Source organism: Durio zibethinus, chromosome 21 (assembly GCF_047325235.1).
Source record: "Durio zibethinus cultivar Kanyao isolate XHJ-2024 chromosome 21, ASM4732523v1, whole genome shotgun sequence".
Classification (NCBI taxonomy): domain Eukaryota; kingdom Viridiplantae; phylum Streptophyta; class Magnoliopsida; order Malvales; family Malvaceae; genus Durio; species Durio zibethinus.
This window is the reverse complement of record NC_143182.1, coordinates 12,139,647-12,157,477: the sequence shown is the minus strand read 5'-3', so window position 1 is coordinate 12,157,477 and position 17,831 is coordinate 12,139,647. Positions and strand designations below refer to the sequence as shown.

The 17,831-nt window shown below is 30.2% G+C and overlaps 1 pseudogene; it reads right to left on the bottom strand.

Moving 5' to 3' along the window:
- Positions 1-1,357: 1,357 nt before the first annotated feature.
- On the bottom strand, positions 1,358-16,058 carry LOC111305644 (pentatricopeptide repeat-containing protein At3g22150, chloroplastic pseudogene; annotated as a pseudogene).
- Between the last annotated feature and the right edge of the window lie 1,773 nt (positions 16,059-17,831).

Sequence of the window (17,831 nt, the reverse complement as noted above, 5' to 3'; positions counted from 1 at the left end):
CATTATAAATGTGCTTTAGAGTTCGTTACATGGTTTCACTATCATCCAGCATAATTAATTGTATAAACAAAACAAAAATTTTATTGTTTCATTCTAAAATCATAAAAGGTATTTGTCATAATCTGAAAATGAAGAATGCATATTCCATGTGCGGTATTGATGAGTAAAAGATTTAGTTACCTCTTGGATCTGGCATAACCATTTCCACACATCCCTTTACCGGAATCTTTTCCCTCTTCTATTTAAATAGAAAACAACGGAATTGCAGCTGATGTTCTCGGTTAAATCTTGATTTAAAGGTTAGAACTTGTTACCTGTGCAAATCTGGACGATGGGATCCTGAGAACAGAGTAGAACTAGTAAGTCCTAGAAGTGAAAGGGTGAAGTTTTATTGACAATGTGCACATTAGGTGCTACCTATGAAAGTTTTGCAACATCTCTTTGAGAGATCTATTGTTATGCAGAAGGCCAAGAACATAGAGCTACTAATTTTACAGCCCTAAATAAATTACTAAATCGTTAATCCTGTTGATGTTGAAAAATTCAGATTTAAAATTTTAACTTCGACCAACATTTATGTCTTTAGACCCCAATTAATCCAAGAACTCTAAACCGTAATGCTTAATCCACTATAACCCAGTGTAGATGGGTTCATATATTCTGCATGAAAGGATAAATGAATACTTGTTTGCTGGAAGCCTTATCCAGCTCCAGCCTGCACAGCAGATTGATCTTATACTGGGAAATCCACTACCTGCAAAAGGAGTTTGGCGTTTCTACGTCATCCTACATTTTCTTCATCATACGAACTTAATTGATTCCTTCAGTAAGGGAAATTCCTCATTTACAGTCACAGGCGTCTACATGCCTAAAACTGTATTTAACTTGTTAAATATTCTCCTGCCACATACGTTGAGCTCTCCGAAGATTATTCAGTCTTCTTAATTCAACTCTATTCCCATCCAGCACAATTATGCATAATACCTCAACCTTGAAGTCGAAAAATTCAAAATTTTGAGAAGGGAAGAGGGAGGGGGGGTGGGGAGATTTTTATCTGCCTTTTTTTGGGGAAAACACTGTATCACTAAAACCCAAAAAAACTAACAAGTGAACCAGTATGTAACATATAAAGAAGCACCCCGTTGCTGTTGTTCGGTGAGACGGAAAGAGTTGCATAAAAGTAAAGTAAGTGAGTATTAGAAAGAAAGTTGTCTTATTTTTACCAGCTTGGTTTTTATTTTTCCTTCTTTTCTGGGGGGGGGGGGGGGGGGGGGGGTGGTTTTGAAGAGTTGAGTTTATCCTGTTATAAACCTAAACAATTAAGATTTCATTTTCATGATTTGACCAGCTTAAAATCTAAACCAACTCACACTCCAATGCTCAAGTCAAACACCATGTCAAGGGATTCTGCCAGCAGAGACTGACAACCTGCACAAACAAACAGATACTAACTTGCTTCAAAAATCTTAGCCAGATATCAACAAAGCTCCAAATTTTAAATTAGACAGAATGATCTTAAAATATGTAAGATCCTTAAAACATACCCAAATGAAGTAGCCATACAAAAGCCAAGCCACTTGCCTGTATCTGGAGCAAAATATCTTCATCTCCCATTCGTAGCCCCAAGGTGATATCATAACCCGCAAGTCACCCTCGTCACTAATCAATTCAGAAATCCCAAGGAAACAGGAATTCTGCAAAGGATTTATAATAATCAACATCTTTCATCACCTTGCACAGTCCTTCTAACAATTCATATATCTCATCAGATTGGGGGTGTTCTTGATCATTAGAAGCAAAATAGTTTACACAACCTGCAACCTGAATCCAACTACGTCATTTCTTTCCTCAATCTGGCAACATTTTCCCAGTTCCCTTCCTCTGCATATATATTTGAGAGCAAAACTTGACAGCCTGTCATGCTATTTCCTGTATCCATTTGAAGCAACTTCTTCGCCACAACTTGACCCAAGTCAAATTTTTGGTGAAGTTTGCAAGCTGCAAGAAGTGATCCCCAAATCTCCAAGGAATTACCCTCTTCTCCTAATTTTTCAACAAACTCATAGGCTTCAACCACCCTTCCAAACTTCCCTAGCACGTCAGCAACACACAGTAATGCTTAGTTGAGGTTTGGATGTTAAACTCTCTCTCCATTGACTTAAATAGATGAAGGCCCTCATCAACCAATCCGGTATAACCACAAGCTGACAAGACTGCAACAAAGGTACTGCCATCAGGCTGAATGCTAGATGCCTGCATTGAGCGAAACAAAGAGAGTGCCCTCTCACCCATTCCATGTTGAACATAACCGAATATCACGGTGGTGTACGTGACAGAACTTTTCTCAGGGACATTAAAAAACATGTTTTCAGCAAGTTTAAGAGCACCAGATTTGGAATACATGTCAACTAAAGCAGTGCCTACAAAGACATTTGCATCCAACAAATTACGAACAGAAAATCCATGAAGTTGCTTACCTAAATCTATACTTCCCATTAGACTACAAGCTGGGAGAACTGATACCAGAGTCACAGCATTGGGCATTACATTTTGCCGAAGCATTTGTCTAAACACAACAATTGCTTCTTCAATCAGGCCATTCTGTGCAAGACCAGCAATCATAACATTCCACGTGGCTTGATCTCTATTGCTAGAATTGCTTTTTTCAAAAAGAAGCTGTGAATTCCTAATCAAGCCAGATTTAGCATACATGTCTATAATGTAACTGTCCATCCCCTCAAATTGAATGCCACGCCTAAAAAGATAAGCATGGGTCTGCTTTCCAGTTTCCTGGTTTCTAAGATTTGATGCTGCTGAAAGGAGAGAAGTTACAGTCACAGTATCAACCAAAAAGCCTTGCTTCTGCATCTCATATACAAGTAACAACCCTTCCTCATCCAACCCATTTTGTACAAAAGCAGAAACCATGGTATTCCAAGAAATTACATCTCTTTCAGGCATCTTATCAAATACTTCGAATGATGTGTGGATTGAATTGCACCTGGAATAGATAACAAGTAGTGCATTGGCTACGATGACTGGCAATTTGCATAACTTCTTACTTATATAGGCATGTAGCTGCTGCGCCAAGTACAACTGCTGCAACTGCGAAACTGCACTTAATACAGAAAGAAAAGTGACATCATCAAAAAACAGTTTCCGATTCCATAGCTTGAAGAAAAAGCTTAATTCCTTCAACTGGAGAATTGTTTGGAAGATACCCTCCAATCATAGTGCTCCAAATCTCTATATTTCTCTCCGAGCAACAGTCAAAAATCTTCCCAGAAAAATCAAGGCAACCAAGCTCTGCAAACATGAAAATCGCCGAATTAACAACAAACAAGTCATCAACACAGTCACTACCCAACTTGAGAAGCATCCCATAAAGAACTTCAGCATTATTATAATCCTCTAAACCGGATAAAGCTGAGAAAACATTAATAAAACTGACTGCACTAAGTCTTATCTCCGTTTTCATCATATTCCTAAACACCACAACTGCTTCCAAATATCTCTCTGTCTTTACATGCTACGAAATCATAGTATTCCATGCAACCACATCTCTCTTACGCATCATATTAAATACTTTACATACCAAATGATCGGGACAAATGTGTCATTACTGCAATGTTGTTTTTTATGAGTGGGTTTGGTAAGTACTTTAACACGAACGTAGAAGATATTTTGATTGTTAATTTTTTATTAAAATATTTTATACTTATTTAATTTAATTTTTGTGTAGATTCACCGTTATACTAGAGGGTTAAGAAACAAACATTTCATTCATTTGGATGATTTTGTCACAATTTTTAGATCAGACAAAGCAATTGATCAAAAAATTGAAATAGTAACTGATGCTTGAATCATTTAATACTAATAAAAATGTTGACTTTGGCTATCATGAGAATGATTCCAACACTAATCATGAGAATAAACAAGTCGAAGGTTCAACTTATATGGTAATCTAACTATGACTAGGACGTTGTGAGGCAAGAAGCGTTCTAAAAGCGAGATGGATTAGATTATTTGATCAAGCAAATAGGTAATATCAATGCTACATATTGTGAGGCAACAAACGAAACCAAAAGCATTTCATTTATTTTCAAAAAAGAAGCCAAGAGTAATAATGGGCAAATGTCACTTTTCAATGAAATAATGTAATTAGATGGTTTGTCTCGAGATGAAATATTTTATGCTGGTGAGTATATCTCGAGAGATACTTATAAAATTTATTTATTTTTCGTATTATCACATGAATATAGAAATAATTATATACGAAAGCAATTGTATAAACGTAATGCTTATTGACCATCATTTAACTTTTCTCCTCTATGACACAGATATATGATTTATATTCTTAACAACAATCATAATGTTTTGTATTGTTAAGTTATATATTTTCAGTTATGGATATGGTTAACAGCTTTAATATTATAATTATAAATTGTAATGTATCATATTAGTTTTGTAATTATAATTACATTGTCATTTTGTAATTACATTCTTAATGATTTGATTTGTTTCAATATTATAATTACATTGGCATTTTGTAATTAAACTTACATAAATTATAAATGAAAATTTGTTGGTTTGTATAAATAAAACAAATTTGGACTTGTGTAAATGATACAATTTAGACTTCTTTATGTGATATTATAAATGAAATGTGTTTATTTGTATAAATAGAACAAATTTGGACTTGTGTAAATGATACAATTTAGACTTCGTTATATGATACAATGCACCACTTGTATAAATTAAGCAATTTTGAATTGTATTATTGAAAAAATATGGTATCATATGAAGTACAATGAATTGGAGTTCTATACATTAATTTACAAATTTACATAAGCCAAAATATGAAAATGATTCAATGTCCTCAGTCTTCAGTGTGCAAATTTGGATACGTAGTCACACCATTCATGATAGACTTCATCAATTTTCTCTTACATGAATTGTTCCTTTTGAGTCCACTTCAAAAAAAATATGAATGAATGTTAATCAATTTGCATTTCATAATTATGGTAAATAGAAATAGGTATCTGTAGTTTAAAATTATATCATCCTTGTTGGTGTTCTTATAAGATCATTAATAACGATCTTTTTTATGAAATAGATGACATAATATACACATTCTATCGTTCCTTGTTGACAAGGAAACTACAAATCATTATTGGGTAGTCAAAGTGTTTTTAAACTCTAAACAATTAAAGAAAATACTATAAATAAACTTAATGGAAATGTAAGCCATTTAACTTTTTTTTTTGTCACAAATAGTCAATCTCTTGAAACAACACAATGGAACTTGTAAATATAAATTATACTAATAAATAAACTGTAAACATAACATAAATTATTTTACATAATAAAGATGAATATCTCTTTATTATATTAACAAGCTCGGGTGATGGCTTCGACCTTTTTCTTTTTGAGTTGAAAAGGTAAACCATAAATATTGCATACTCAATGACAACCAACTACCAATAACTTTTACAAATCATAGTATCGATTCCAATATTAGAATATAATGCTTGTAACAATTATAAAATTCGTATATCAAACATGATCAACTAATTAACAAAGTAAACAATGAACACATACATAGGATTTTAAGGTGCTATAAAGTATTAGAACTCTTTTTTTATTGCAGATGTCAACGCATTTGCACGAGCATGTATAGAGCCAACACCAGTATTAATATGATTTGGATCAATAAATCTATAACTATCAGTCATTTCAAATATATGTAAATGAGGCTACATGATAAAAAAGAAATAATTAACTTACCTTTATACATAATATATGAAAATATATTCATATATATATTTAAATGAATATATAAATTAACTTCATGTTCACCGATATTTTAGTAACTAAATTTTTCATCATCTCACAAAATTTAAAAATCTTCTCCTACCTAATCCAAGTCATCGAGAGATAATCAAATAGTCCATCATCGATATCGATGTTTATGACCAATCCACCTAGTAAATGTTGACACGCATAATTGGATAATACATGCATATTAGATTTTGCAAGTGGATTTAGGATCATCTTTGGCTGAAAAACCTATTACGTATAAATATAAATTATTTTCATATAAAATCAACTCACAAAAATCAAATAATCAAATGACAAAAGTTTAGAACTTGTATTACTAAAAAAGAAGATTGGTTAAAAGCTTCATGCATGAATTCATTTCCAACATTATCAGTAAATGATTGACCCATCATGTTAGTTTGCATTGCTGTCAATTGTACCTCTAATTTAGCAATTCATTTATTTTGTTGCTTATTACGGATAAATATTCAACAGACTTGAAGATGCAAGGTTTAAGTTGAATTTTAAAATAATTTATTGAAGAAATAAAGCTCCCAATCCCCTAACACAATCAGGTCTATTTTTTAAATCGAAAGATAATGTCATCACATCTTCACCACCACCAATTTGAATTTCACTAGATGTGAATCTCATAGCAATATCTTCCTAAAACATATGCAAACATAAATAAATACAACATATTAACATGCATAAATGGTAAAGTAGCAAATGAAATATAAATATGATATGAACTTACAATCTTCTTAATTATTTGTTCAATTGTTTCATCCTCATACGTTTCAAAATTTGACAAACGTGTTTTTTTCCTAACATCCCGTCTTGGTATTTTGTTGCATGACCTGGATGTTTCCTAAAATCCTATAGATATATAAGTTGAAAACTTCAAAATAAAATAAATTTCAAAATCCTAAAACCATGTGTATAATAATTGGTAAAAAATACTTACAAGTTCATACTTAACATTTGTATACCCTTTATGTGATGCTTGATGGTTATACTATTTTTAGGCACTGTATTTTTTGTTGGGCTTCTTTTATTTTTTGCAAAAAACAAAATTAATGACAAATGAATAAACATCTCAACTTTAATAATGTATTATAAAAACAAAAAAAAAAATTACTATGCATACGCTGCATTCATTTGATAGATAAGCTGAAACAAACTTTGTCCACTTTGCATCACTGATAATATCTTAATATGTGGCTAAGGTATAAACCAACAGTTTAACATTGTCAACATAAGGTAAAATATATTTGTTGTTAATTTATTTTTAAAGTCTTTAAATTTTAGCCCAGTAGATTGCAAAACAACCTTTTTATATTCAATTGTGACATCAAAGCATTCTTATAAAGAATAAATTAAAACATGTGAACAATGGAGCGTAATTGGATTCCATAAACAATAGACATAAATGATCAATAAGTTTCAATTTGATTATTATAACTTATCACAATTGAATCTCATATACAGTCTTTTGAATCTATTAGAACGTTTCTCCAACTGTTGTAGTTAATGGATATTGTTTGTTGGATGAGACATCTAATATGACTAGCCATTTTCGATGCACCACTTAACACAGGTTGCCCATCCACATTGAACTCAACATATTTTTTTTTCGGTTGCTTCAAGTAAATTAGAGCATCCCCTAATTTTTTTTTTTTTGAAAATGATGTATCAACTAAATGTTCTTCTTCATGTTCGGTAGAGATAGACAATTATTCTTCAAATGCTATAATATCAACTAATCTATACAAATATATATGGAATGAAATAATCTTGTCAAACAATTTTTTTTTATTATTTAGTTAAAGAAATTAAGACTATACACACCAAAAAGGAGCATAACATAAGTGTACAAAAGAAAAAGCCTATCTTGAATTTCTAATTTCTAAACCATTTTTCCTAATGTAATTAACCAATTATTATTAAATTTTTTATATTGTACGTTATTTCTTCAATATTTTTTATTTATTGAACTCCCAAGATTCGGCAATGTTCAATATATGATCAAACTTTTACATTAGCATAAAAAATCACAAGGCATTGTTCGACATTGTTCACTAAAGTAATATGAATTCAAAAGGCATGAAAAATCACAAGAGATCAAAAATTCACTAGGCAAATAAAATCATGTTAGTATAAAAAATCACAAGACATTGCTCGACATTGTTCACAAGGGCATAAAAATTTACAAGGTATAAAAAATAGAGAATAAAATTCACAAGGCAAAAAAAAAAATCACATTAGCAAAAAAAATCACAAGGCATTGTTCAGCATTGTTCACAAAAGCATAAAAAATTCACAAGGCATAAAAAATCACAAGAGAATAAAAATTCATAAGGTAAAAAAATCACATTAGCATAAAAAAATACACAACATTGTTCACAAAAGCATAAACGCAAAAAACATAACAACACAAGACACCAATAATGAAAGCAAAAAAAAAAAAATGACATTTTTACCTCAATCGACAATAACAGAACAACAGTGGTGACAACAACAACAATGGCTAGAAAATGGCAAGGATTAGAAGCCAAGGGTTTTGGGGTTTGGGGTTTATCATGTGTGGTACCAAAAATCAAAGTTAGGTTGTTTTAATGGTTCTATTGGATTTTATACATAAAACACAAATATTGCATTTCTTGAAAGCTAAATGTAGTATTTAAGTACTATTTTTGTTTAATGTCAAATATGACTTTTTTATAATTTCTTTCTCGAAGATTGCATTTCTAGGATTTGAAACATAGTAATTACGGATTTTTTTGTGAAATATTTTTAATACAACAACGATGTTTTTCATGGATAAAACGTTATAGTTTTTAGGATTTGAAATGCAATATTTGTGGGTTTTTTTTTTGTTTTTTTAATATAATGACAACATTTTTCATGATCAAAATGTCGTCATTCCAAGGATTTGAAACTTAATATTTATGGATTATTGTTTTGTGAAAATTTTTTATACAACAATGAGGTTTTTTATAAATAAAATGTTGAAGTTTCTAGCATTTAAAATGTAATATTTGTGGATTATCTTTTTATGATTTTTTTAATACAACAACGACATTTTTCATTAATAAACATCATTGTTTTTAGGATTTAAAATGCAATATTTATGAATTTTTTTGTAGTATTTTTTAAATACAATGACTATAATTTTCATGAATTTTTTATTGTCTTTATATCAACAATCATATTTTTATATTTATAAACATAGTATTTGATTAAAAAATATATTTTTTGTCAATATTTGACTTCATATTATTTTAATCAAATATCGTAAATACTGTTTATATTTAATAAAAACATTGTATTTATTATAAAGTGAAAGATATTACAATAAAAATATTTTATTAAATAACCTGAGTTTTTTTCAATAAAAACAGAAATCTAACATTTCATATTATAAAAATTTATCTTTTCTTAAAAATTCATATTTTTTTAAAAATTATTTTTTTTTCAACATTTAAGATTTTACGTACTATTCCTCAAAATTACTTCTTATTATATGATAGACTTGATGTGAGACTTAACACACCTATACCGTACGACGTATTGGATTACGGCCTGTTCATAAAAAAAACTGTCTTAATAGTGCTGTGAAGAGCGAGATTACAGGCTTAGAGCACCAAGGATAATATTATTGGTACATTTATGACGGGATTTTATTCAAATTTCTACATGAGCCTTAACCATTGGAAGGAGTAGCACCAGTCGCATCTTAACCGAAAACATCTCTGGTTTTAAAACCTGTTCCTATTGGCTATTTCAAATTTCGGGCATGGAAACTTCGTATCCTCATCCGCGTTTAATTATATTGACCTGAAATTGTAAGATGAAATGGGGCAATAGTTTTGAAGTCAACTAGCTTGTTCATTTCATTGATGAATTCATGATTCCCCACAACCATTGTTTTACATTCAGAAGCCTTAAAATTTGGGTCTATCACTGACCTACTTTTGAAACAGTTCAGTGCTTCCAGCCCCTCCACAAACTTACGCGTGGAAGTGCAATTTGTGGCGAGGAAATTTCTGCCTGTTCGCTCTGGCTAGTACGTACAAGTCGTCAGCCTTCAGCAATTGACTTAGCTTTGCACAAGTCAAGTCCCTGTAATTGCCACGACTTTGGCAGACATGAATGACGTTTTCTTATCAGAATTGGCTGAGGATCAGCTTCGACAACTCAGTGGTCATTAATTCCCTAGTTCAAGAATCCTAGGCCCTTTAAGATCATAGGACTTAAAACGAAATTTGTCTCGATTGAACGCTAATCCTGAGTTTCTTTTCGCTAGAGATGTGCTCTTCAGACTTGTAAGAAACGGATGGCTCAAACCTATAGCCGGACATGGATTCTTTAATGTTCACTAGAGTTTCATCAAGTCCGTATACCAACTAGCAGTACCCACACCATGCCTTTTAAAATTGTTCAATTTTTGGTTATATAACCTTCAGTGAATCAAACAAGGAACTTCTCATTTTTAAATGGTAGGTTGCTGATGTTTGACAGAAAATGTACCTATGTTATTAAAGCATTATTTTTATTGGAATCTGGTAAATTGCTTATTGACCGTAACCTTTTTGAAGGCCAAAGTCCAAAATGGAATTGATTTATTGCTAAATTCTCTGGAATAAGACACTGAAATATGGCGAAATATAAGCACGAGAAATACTTTACGCCAAACTATCCAGCAAATGCTCTTCACTGTTGGGAATTTTTGTTGTTTCCTAGGTTCGGACAATAAGCGAAACAAAAGATATTATTGATACTGTCCGTGTAAAGCAGACAATTGTATTCATAAAGGTTCCAAAGATTCAGCTTATTAAAATTTTCTACTTGAAGTCTAAGAAAAGAAAGAACAGACGTTCTGGTCCGGGGATGTTTTTGAGCACTTTGCCGTTGAGGATGAGCTGGTTTTAAGTCCAATTAAGAAAAGATCCGAGCAATATAGCAAATAAAAATGGGTCAGTCTAGTGTTTATATAGTTTACAATGAAAATAATGATGATTTAACCATTCAGTTTTATGCCTTGCAGTTGTGACAAGAAAGTTATCTGTCTTCATTTTCCAAGTTGATTGCTGGAAAATTACATTCCAGGTTGACAACCTCACTTCAAGAAACTTGGGCTCGTGATATTTATGTTAAACATCCCATTTGAGGTGTTCATTTTCATTCAATTTAAATAGGAGAAGGTCACAGAAAATTTTCAGCATTTTTATCTTAAGAGAATTTATCAAAAAAAGAGAATAGGTGTTCCTCACAGACGGGTTATCCTGTGAATATGGTTAAACCTATACTTTCATTGTTTTTTAACCTGATGAATCTCCTAGCGTTATGGTAATGGAAAAAGTTCGAAGCTGTAGAGTAAAACATGGGAAATTTTTGTATTATTCTTTTGTTGTATCAAATGTGATCAATTTTCATAGTACCAATCGTTTCTGGATTTTGCGCTTTCGATACAAGGAAAATCGAAAATCACCTGCTTTAAGTAATTTCCAGGCAACTGTACACGTTCTCCATTTTTGCTATAGGATAATCAATTAGAAGCAATATTTTTCATCTCTTTTCCTTTACTCTTGTTTTTGTGTTTAGTGTTAGTGTTAGAAAAAATAAATAAGAGAATAGAAATAATAAAAAAAAATTTTGATTCTAAAGTGTGAAAAATATTTTTTTTAAAGGTAATTATGCTTTTATAATATAACAAAACTACAAACTCTCTAAGTAAAAATCGTGAAAATTGATATATTAAAAGATTTATTTATAATAAATAAAAAGATATAAATTTTTATTTAAATGGTTATGATCTTTTGTATAATTATGACATTCATAAATAATAATATATTTATATTCAAATAGTAATAATCATTTGTTATATAATAATTATTTTTGTTCAAACATAATGATTTAAAATATGTATAAAATTAATAAAAAAATTAATTTTATTTATTAAAAATTAACTCGTTTTATCCAATATTGGGTACATTACATTTTAAACTATCAATAATCCTTAACTAGTTTGGAATGTTGGTGCTTAATCTTTAACTTTTAATACAAATAAATATTATAAATACAAGAAAGTATCTCTCAATTTAAACCTTCAATTAACATATATATATATATATTAAAATTTTAATGAAGTTGGTGTCTACAGATTAAACATTCACTGCTAGTGTTAGAATTGAAGATATAACACATATAATACTTATTTATTCTTTTGTCAGAGATTTATAACCTCTTTAGCACTATTATAGCCATGTACTTATTTTATTTATAAACATTTATAAGAGAGACTCAAATTCTTCTTATTAAAACAGCACCACTTTTATGTTTATATAGGTAAAGTTTTCATTATATTTTTAGTTCTTAGACATTTAAATAATAAATTTCCTTAAGAGTATAAAAACTCATCCTCTCCGCATACTAGATCACACTAGTTTTTAAATTTTGAATGGATTTTACTTGTACTTAAGAGACATATGATAATAATTTATTTTTACCCATTAAACTTTGTAATCAGAGATTACTAATTCAAAGTTGGGTTCCTATTATTGGTGTCTAATAGTAAAGGTTTAAGTCCATTCTACTTGTAGTACTACTAACTAAATATCTTATAATTCAATTTTTTTTAATTGTAATTACCCCATTTAAGATTGAATATCTAATATAATCATTTTAGGCTAATATGTTCCAACTTTTCATTTTGCATATTATTTATATACTCTAGACATTATTGTCTCATTCTTGTTCTTTTTTAAAATAGATGATATTCACTATGGCCACGACTCTATACTCATTAATATAAAATTTCAACCAATTTATTTTTATACTTTTATCTATTTTAAGACAATTATTCTTCTAGTAAGATTAGATAAATTGAATGGATAAGCCAAACCATTTTAATCTCTTTAAGATATATAAAGTTTTTTTTTTTTTTATGATTTTACTTTAGTAAGTGTACTAAACTTATCAACTTGTATAATTTGCTTATAAAATTATACTAAAATCTTACAACACTATAGTAGCAATTTTATTTCTTTTGACTTTTATCACCTTTTTCATGTGCAAATATACATTTTTTTATTAAGGAATGTCTCATTAAATTATCAAGATATCATTTATGCTTAATTAAGTTGCCATTTTATTTATCTTTTCACTATTTAGTGATTTTTTTTAAAAATAAGATGCCTCCAAACTCACTCTTAATGAAAGATAATTAGCAAACATTGTATATCTTAATATTTTCTTCTTATCAAAGTTCTAAAACTTTTTTTAAAACTCAATATTAGAGTATACATTAATAAAAATAATGTGAAATATAATCACTCTCAATTTTTTTTAGTATACTCATTTTTTCTATAGTCTCTTTTTGAAACTTTCATATCAACTCATGGAAACTTATGAATCTATTTCATCATGGACATCATTCACCAATTTATCACCATGAGAAAAACCATGCCCATCACCCAAATGGGTAAAATAGTATTCATTTTGCTATTTAATTTTTTTTTTATATCCACAAAAACTTTTAATTACTCATGGCTTTCAAAGTAGATATAATTTAATACTTTTACTATATCAAAACTAAAATCATGAGATGTAGATCATTTATACAAGCCATAATTGTTATCAAATAAAATTAAACAAATATCACTTTTATGCAAAGACCACAAAGAATAACTATTTGTGTATTATTTATAAATAAATAATTTTCAAACTTATCAAAATTAGTATTCATTTAAGAGTCATACCACATTCTTTATAGATAATTCATTTAGTGATCAATTTCAAGGATTAAAACTATTATAAGCGAACATCATTCTCAAATCCACGCATTAAGGGTCCATGACTAGTATGCCATATATCCTTACAATTATTTATAATCTCTATTTGCATTAAAACAAACTTTATTTAAATTGTTTTAATTGCAAATCATGTTATCTTCTTCTTGGCATTCCAAAATAAAACTTTTCAAATCCATAAACATGGCTAATAAGACATTTGTAGATTTCCTTCAAATTATCAATAATTAGCAATAACCTTTAATTTTATTAATGATATGCCTTTTCCATTTAAACTTGAATATCACATTTTACCCAATTTGTTGGCTAAACTTTCGGTTTGAAATAATAACATAAAACTTCACGAATAAATCACGCCAATAAATTCACCCTATTAATTTCATACTACTACTAGCTACAATTTTAAAAAATCCATTCCAATGAAACTTTTGGAATGCGCAATTAATAAATTTCAAAAGCCCAAGTAACATGAAAAACAATCATGAAATTGGATTCATGCTACAGAATCAAACAATGAATTAATGACATATTGACTTTGAATAACAATTAAATAAAAACTTATCTAATATCACAATATAGAATTATTTCTCTTTGTCCATAATTATTTCAAGAATTTGGATTTCACTTATGCATTTCTAAATTTCTTTCTCTTGCATCTCCATAAATATGAAATATAAAAATTTTTGCATAATTATCTTTAAATTATTAGAAAAATAAATAAATAAATTTTAGCTTTAAAGTGTGAAAAATACTTTCTTAAAAGTAATTATACCTCTAAAATACAATAAAATCTCAAACTCTTCAATTAAAAATAATAAAAATAATTATATTGAAAGATCTATTTATAATAAATGAACAAAAATAAACTTTTATTCAAATGATTATAACTTTTTGTATAATTATAATCTTCATAAATAATAATCTATATATATTTAAATAGTTATGATAATTTGTAATATAATAATTATTTTTATTCAAAAATAATTATTTAAAATATAAATAAAATTAATTCAAAAATTAATTTTATTTATCAATAATTAAATTTTTTATCCAAATGTATCACATTTTAACTATCACAAATTAACGTGCATGAAGGAAAGGTTTTGAGTTGAAAAGTAACACGCTAAATAAAAGAGCACAAGGAAAGAGGGACTAGTTCAGACTGTAGCTTCCTTGGGGACGTGAGAATGAGAGAGAAGTAACAGAGAGGGAGAAAGGCAATAAAAATTTTAGAGTTAAACAAGATTTGGTGAGACGAAAGTTGACTTCAACGGAAAATAAAAAAGTCTATTTTTTTAAAAGGACACGAGAAAAAAAAATCCGCATGCGAAGTCTTTGTCTCCATTCAATTCGATTAAATTTCATTATACCGAGCCGAATTACCAAATATTTGTAGAAACAACTCTTTGGATAACCAACTAAAATATTTTTGGTCAGCAAGAGAATTACAAAAACAATTCCATTTCAACTTAATTATGCACACCCCTACTTGACATGTTTTATACTCTCTATATCCAGTTGGGTCTAAATTGAGGAGGGAAACTAGGAAAGGAAAGCAAAAGCCATCTTCGGTTCAGCCTAATTTTGTTTGTTCAATGCATTTTAACGAAGCTTTGGGCTAAGAGCACCCCATTGGTCCACTTTCTACCTCCTAAGCAATTGGTAACGTAAAATATATTAAAAACCAGTTACTTCAATGATATTGAAATTTGATTCGTAATTAAAAAAAATTGATTAGTTACAACTCTTTTTAGAATTATTTTTGGAGTTTAAGTGATTTTCTTTTTTTGTAGTTTAGGTCAATGTAGCAAATTCCTGTAGACGATAATTATTGTTACGACGGTTCCTAGATTCAAGGCCAACATTTTGATATGGTTTTCAAAAGCCTATGCAAGCATCGAAGTTTCTATCTTGTGATGTCCAATAGCCCTTAGTACGTTGGGAAGAAGCTAATTAAGCCGCAGACGAAAAATTTCTTTTGATGAAGACAATTATCTGAAGTGATATGGAAAAGGCTACAGATTATAATTAAAGCATTTTACAAATTACAAATTATAACTTGCGTGATGGATTCGCTCTGCAGAGCTTTTTCCTTGGACAACGTAGGTGTATTTTTCTCTCCAGTTGAAGCCAAATTAGAGGGCTATGGAAATGTTGTTGGGTTAAACCTTTTTTGGGTTAAGCCTTTAACCTTTTCAAGAGCGGCCAGGGGCAATGTTAATGTATCTTTTAATTTTGAGCCATTATTGAAAGAAAAAAATTACAACTTTGATCTAAGGGTAAAGAGTCGTGCTGTTTTAACATGCATGTGAACACCCTGCCAAAGACGAAGTGGAAGAAGTTAGCAAGAGCACCCTGCCACGGTCAACAAATATATCCAACTATCACAGGAGAGAAAATGAGTCTACCTGAAAGAGCTGGCATTACGCCTAGGATTGATGAAGGACCACAGAAAAAAAGTAAGAATTCAAGACCAGACCATGACAGGATTGATCTTATATTGACGAAGGCTGGTTACTAGCCCCGCCGGAAATAATGAAAACACCTGCTTGGAACTGCCGTAGGCTTAGAAACCCACGGGCAGTTCGAGAATTTCACAGGTCAGTGAAGAAGAAAGATCCCAACGCAGTGTTCCTTAGTGAAACACTGTTGCGTATTACAGAATTGGATATAATACAAAGAAAATGTAGAATGGGTTCTCTTTTTGGAGTAGAACCTGAGGGGATAAGTGGCGTTTAGGAGTGATGTGAAGGGAGGGATATGATCTTAAGTTGCATAGCTTTTCGAAGAATCATATCGATATGGAATTCACTTATAGGGAGAATAAAAAATGGAGGATCACAGGTTTTTATGGAGAACCAAAACCCATATGAGACACCGAACATGGCAGTTAGTGAAACAACTAGCTAGTGAGTCTTTTTTACAGTGGTTATGTCTTGGTGATTTTAATGAAATTCTTTGGGATGCAGAGAAGGTAGGGGGATGCATGAGGGCTGAAAGCTTAATGGATGCATTCGGTAAAACTCTGATTGAAACAGGACTTAAAGATCTCGATTTTGAGGGGGTGTTGTATATTTGGGAACTTGGAATGGATGCAGAGTCAATGATATGAGAACGGCTTGATTGAGTCTTGAGGGCTATGCAGTGGTCAAGTTTATTTCTTGAGTATACAGTGATGAATATGGTGAGTCCAGTCTCGCATTATAATCCAATACTTATGGACACTGCGAAGATACGCTTCCATTTTGAAGCTTCTTGAGCAAGAGATAAAGACTGTAGTTGTATATATTCAAGAATGCATGGAGAAGTGTAGGGATGGTAGTCTTAGCGAGAAACTGGAAAGCATCAGGAAACGACTTGAGATGAGGCATAGGTCCTCGAACAGGGTGTTGCACCGTACAGTAAAGGCTTTATCAAGAATCTACGAAAATATTAAGTGCAAAAATCAAGATGCAGACACGATCATGGAAGCATGGGCCCTACAAGAAAAACTTAATGAAGTAGTAGAATGAGAGGAAATTTATTAGGCCCAGCAGTCGAGGATTTCACTTCTTAAGGAGGGCGACAAAAATACATAAATTTTTCGTTCTTAATCTTCGGCCAGGAAAAGGATTAACGTTATCCGTGGACTTGAAGATGAGGAAGGCACACGGTTTGAGGACGAGGCCTAAATAAGAAGCCCCAGGCTAGATGGTATGCCTGCACTTTTCTACTAGAAATACTGGAGTGTTGTAGGTTAGAATGTCGTTAATTTGTGTCTGTCGTGTCCGAACGGTGGAGGGAGTATTGCGGAGTTTAATAACACATATTATTAGAAAAAATAAATAAAAAGAGAGGAATAATAAAAAAAATTTTTGATTTTGAGGCATAAAAAATATTTTATTAAAGATAATTATGCTTTCGAAATATAATAAAATCTTAAATTTTGCAATAAAAAATAATAAAAATGATTATATTAAAAGATTTATTAATAATGAATAAACAAACATAAATTTTTATTCAAATGATTATGACATTCTGTATAGTTATGATTTTTATGAATAATAATTTATTTATATTCAAATAGTTATGACTATTTGTCATATGATAATTTTTCTATTCAAATATAATTATTTGAAATATGAATAAAATTAATACAAAAATTAATTTTATTTATAAATAATTAAATCTTTCTATCTAATGTGAGATGCATTACAT